This window comes from Schistocerca serialis, chromosome 6 (genome assembly GCF_023864345.2).
Source record: "Schistocerca serialis cubense isolate TAMUIC-IGC-003099 chromosome 6, iqSchSeri2.2, whole genome shotgun sequence".
Taxonomy (NCBI): Eukaryota; Metazoa; Arthropoda; class Insecta; order Orthoptera; family Acrididae; genus Schistocerca; species Schistocerca serialis.
Genome location: NC_064643.1, coordinates 119,534,335 through 119,539,689, shown reverse-complemented (window position 1 = coordinate 119,539,689; position 5,355 = coordinate 119,534,335). Strand labels below are relative to the sequence as shown.

The 5,355-nt window shown below is 49.3% G+C and overlaps 1 pseudogene; it reads left to right on the top strand.

Moving 5' to 3' along the window:
• The first annotated feature begins 1,696 nt into the window (after nucleotides 1-1,696).
• On the top strand, nucleotides 1,697-1,814 carry LOC126485662 (5S ribosomal RNA; annotated as a pseudogene).
• Nucleotides 1,815-5,355: the final 3,541 nt, after the last annotated feature.

Below are 5,355 nucleotides of genomic sequence, written 5' to 3'. Positions count from 1 at the left end.
ATAAGTCACACGCATGTTTCATTGCTCCTCTACAAATGAACTTATTCGCAACAGATGTCGCAGACAGTATCTGTGTGAACCATTCTATGTACCTGCAAAATTATATCGTTGTAAGACACATAGTTCTGGAGTTGTGACGTTTTAAACGTGGAAGTTTGATTCCTTAAAGAATCGGGGTGGGAGTTCATTGGTAAGTTCTAAAACATTACATTCAGCTCCTACACCGACCGCAGCGGCGTACCCAGCACATGTCGTTTGCAACGTCTTTTCAGCCACTTGCGGCTATAGCACGTGAGCTTGCTCCTGCCTAGCTTCGTAATTAGCGAGGCACGAGTGCCTATAGAACATCCCTGTATGCGTCTTTGATTACAACTCTTCTATTACGACGAAGGCTGGTTAAGCCATGCAAAACCGTCTTCTTTTGCTTGTGCATTTGCCCCGCAGTTTTCGCAAGGCCGGCATGGTTATGGACGGATTTGGCATCGTTAAGTTAAGCGATGGCCGGATGCCCTTCCTGTCGCCACCCTGATGGATGAGATGACGATGATGAAGGCAACACAAGTCCCTGGGCGGAGAAGATCTTCGACCCAGCCGGGAATCGAACCCGGGCCCCTTTACACGGCATTCCGTCACGCTGACCACTCAGCTATCGAGGCGGACACTTCCGCTATGCAAAATAAATTAAACAAAGTTACAGGGGAAGAAACTGACTATTTTTTTTTTGAAAGATTAGTCGCGCTTTCACCAATATACTAGGGGCGTTCAATAAGTAATGCAACATTTTTTTTCTGAAGGCAGGTTGGTTTCATTCAGGATTCCGATACACCGTATTATTCCCAGTTCTTTTGATTAAAAAATCCTGTTTTTCAACATAATCTCTGTTCAGTGCGACGGTATTACGCCACGTTACTGAGAGCGCCTGTACGCCCGTATGGTACCACTCTACTGGTCGACGTCGGAAGGAATGTCTTGCTGCATCAGTAACCTGTCCATCGTCCATGCACTGCTTCTCGCGGAGTGCAACCTTCATTGGACCAAACAGATGGAGGACGGAAGGTGCGAGATGCGTGCTGTAGGGTGGATGAGGAAGGAGACTCCAGTGGAGTTTCGTGAGCTCCTCTCGTGTGGGCAGACTTGTGTGGGGCCTTGTGTTGTCACGGAGAAGGGGAAGTTCGTTTGTATTTCTGTGACAACGAACAACCCTAGTCGTTTCTTCAGTTTCCTAGGTATAGCACAATACACTTCAGAGTTGATCGTTGCAGTGTGAAAGAGCACACATAACACAATAACTCCTTCACAGCCCAGAGCACCAGCGCCATGACTTTTCCTGATGAGGGTGCGGCTCTAAACTTTTTCTTTGGGGGAGAGATGGTGTGGCGCCAATCCATGGACTGCCATTTCGTTTCTGGTTCGAAGTGATGTAGCCGTGTTTCATCGACTGTGACAATGTGCGACAAAATGTTGTCACGATCAGCCTCGTAACGCGAAAGGAGGCCCGTACAGCTGGTGGTTAGTTGTTCTGTATGGTCTTCTGTTGAGCGGCGAGGAACCCAGCTTGCACACACCTTTGAGCAGCCCAGCTGGTGGACGTGTGTGTGTGTGTGTGTGTGTGTGTGTGTGTGCGTGTGTGTGTGTGTGTGTGTGTGTGTGCAGTACCAACACAGAAGTCCAGTTGTGCAGCGAGGTGTTTGACTCTGGCAACGGCCTTGCCACAGTGGATACATCGGATCCCGTCAGATCACCGAAGTTAAGCGTTGTCGGACGTGGCTGGCACTTGGATGGGTGACCATCCAGGCCGCCATGCGCTGTTGCCATTTTTTGGGGTGCACCCAGCCTCGTGATCCAAATTGGGGAGCTACGCGACCGAATAGTAGCGGCTCCGGTCAAAGAAAACCATCGTAACGACCGGGAGAGCGGTGTGCTGACCACACACCCCTCCTACGTATTCCTGTTGTGTGGCCCCAGGGTTACGCCACCCTGTTGCGGTGATGACAGACGCCTTGCCCAAAGAACCACCGAGATTTTGTTCACGTCTGACGCCTGGGCGGCAAAATCATTCGTTGTAAGTGTCCAGAATGTTCTTCAAACCAGTCGTGAACAACTGTGGCATGGCGCACTGTCATCCATAAAAATTACATCGTTGTTTCGGAACATGAAGTCCATCAATAGCTGCAAATGGTCTCCAGGTAGCCGTAAACAACCATTTACAGTCAATGATCGGTTCAATTGAACCAGAGGACCCAGTCCATTCCATGTAAACACAGCCCACACCATTGTGGAGTCATCACCAGCTTGCACAGTGCATTGTTGACAACTTGGGCCCATGGCTTCGTGGGGTCTGCGGACCACTCGAACCCTACCATCAGCTCTTACCAATTGAAATCGGGACTCACATGTCAAGCTGCGGTTTCTCAGTAGTCTAGGGTCCAATCGATATGGTCACGAGACCAGGAGAGCCGCTGTAGGCGATGTCGTGCTGTTAGCAAAGGCACTGGCGTCGGTCGCCTGCTGCCAAATCGCCTTAACGCGGCGCTGTCCTAACGGATACGTTCGTCGTACGTCTGGCATTGATTTGTGCCGTTATTTCAAGCAAAGTTGCTTATCTGGTAGAACTGAAACTCTACGGAAACACCACTGCTCTCGGTCGTTCATTGAAGGGCGCTGGTCACTGCATTCTCCGTGGCAAGAGGTAATGCCTGAAATTTGGTATTCTCGCCAGACTCATGACACCGTCGATTTAGGAATATTGAATTCCCAACGATTTCCAAAATGGAATGTCACATGTATCAAGCTCCAACCGCAATTCCGCGTTCAAAGGTTGCTAATTCCCACTGTGCGGCGATAATGACGCCGAAACCTTTTCACACGAATCACTTGAGAACAAGTGACAGCTCCCCCAATGCCTTGCCCTTCTGTACCTTGTGTACGCGATACCACCGCAGTCTGTATATGTGCATGACGCTATCCCATGACTTGTCGCCTAAGTGTATGGCTAACGCGCAGCCGCGACTGGGACCTCGTACGGTGTAACGCGAGCTCCGAGGACGTAAGATAAGGAACGTTACAATTGAGTATCCAGACTGACACTGACAAAGCGAAATAGACGCCTGTTCAGTCCTAACGTCTAAGTCACGCGTTAGCCATGTGGCAGAGAAGGAGCAGCCCAACGATCGCAACTCGTTCCGCCCGCCACCAGGAAGACGTCGAGTCGGCAGCATCAGCCAGCAACCCGAACCTCAGACCAGGAGCGGCGGCGGCGACAGCAGCTGACGAGGCAGCGTCGTCGGCTTCCCGAGAAACCAAGGACATTCACTGGGCCGGACCTTGCTCACTCTGCCAACTGGACGCAGCGGGCCGACGCGAACCACTGGCACACGCATCTGGATTCGTACTCCGCAAGGCAGTTGGCGGCAATATCGTACCAGTATTATCGATTTCCTATCCTATTCCATTCACGTACTGATCTAGGTAAAAATGACGGATTATATGGCTTATGTACGCTGCCTAAAGTGACATTATTCTCGCGATCCATACGTTGGCGACAACATGGTCTTTTTCGAACACACGGCGCCTAAAATCACCCAACAGGACTTTTTCACAAATATGTCTACTTTCTTCGAAGGATTCCCATTTACACTGTTATGCAAAATTTAAGGACAAGGTAGATACGAGTTAAGTAACATAACTTATTACCTACGCAGTGGAAATTAATGAACGTGTGGGAGCATGTTGCCAGAGGTCTCCTAGTAGTGCACAGGAAGTTGGACAGCACGTAGCGTGAGGTCAGCGTGTTTTTAGCCCTGGGGAGGAAGTTGAAGGGACGGGAGAAGACCGTCTATGTCAATCAGCGGGCTGTTACGGTGCAATGTTGTGGTGTTGTTCATCACAACACGGTCCAGTGACAACATTTCCACGACTTCACCCAGGGAAGAATCATCGCGAAACTGGAAAAAACAAGAAGTTTGACGAGTGTAATCCAGGAGTGTGGTACTGCTCGTATCATTGATTCACGTGCACGGGGAGCATTCCGAAGCAAAGGCACTGCTGTCCGAATGAGCTGATCGACCACTTTCAACTACAGCAGCAGATATGTTAAAAATGACGTAGTTACTACCTGCCTTCCGCATGGAACACGCCTATCTCACCACTGACTGCTAGTGTTAGACACATACGGTTACTGTCAATAAGTATGGGGCTGAAGATGATGATGTAACAACATCGAAACTAGTTGCCAATAAAACCAACACCTTAATACAAGTGGAGGAATTACGTCATTTTTTAACATATATTATACCAGCTGAAGTCCCAAGTCGTCCGTTTTAATTATGAATATACGAAGATAGCAGCAGGTGGCCACTAGACTATGCAACAAGCAACAAGACGCTCACGTGAAACAGCGGGTGAGATTGCAGCCATATTAACAAAACTGCTACGCACGCAGTCTTAAGCTCTACCGTGGCATAACGACTGCATTAGGGTGGTCTCTTTGCCCGACGACCAGTAATTTGCGTTCCAATGACATCCGCACATCGGAAGAACAGTTAGCAATGGTCCAAAGAGCGCAGAGGCGGGACCAACGAGGAGTGGGGTCGCGTGCTGATGTCGGTTGAGAGAACATTCAGCGTCACTAGCCATTCGCAACGTACCCTCGTATGGTGGGAGGTGGGAACAAACAATGCACCTAGGAAGATTGTTGAAAATGATCGTTTTGGTCGTCCGGGTGGTATGGTGCCGGGAGGTATTATGTTGCTTGGGCGTAATGATTTCCAAATCTTTGTATACGGTACACTTACCGGTCAATGTTATTGTGGCTTTGTACGCCTTCTCCATCTCCATTCGACCTTGATTTCATTTTTATGGATGACAACGCGTGACCCCGTCAAACAGCACAGGCGGAAGAGCTCTTGGAACGAGACGATATTCGGTGAATGTAGTGGCCTGCCCGTTCTCCCGACTTAAATCACATCGAGAACGTGTGAGACGCGTTGGGTAGACGTATTGCTGAACACGCACATGCACGTGCACCAGCTAAAATCCTGCAGTTGCCAACCGCTCTGATGGAGGAATAGAACGCCCTACTACAAGAACTCCTTACCAGTCTTCCAGTCAACATGGGAGCACGCTGATGAGCATGCGTTGTCTTCATGGCGATCACACATTCTACTGGGCACAGTGTCCCGCCGTTCGTAATGTCCAGGGGACCATCATAAATCGCAGTGACCTCACTGTAATTATTGTCTTCGATTAAAATAGTCATTTCTGTTCATCTGATTGGGTATTTCTTTCTGTTACATTCTGTACTGTACCACAGCAGTTCTTCCTATGTACGGTCCAAGTTTCATGGAGCCATGTTAC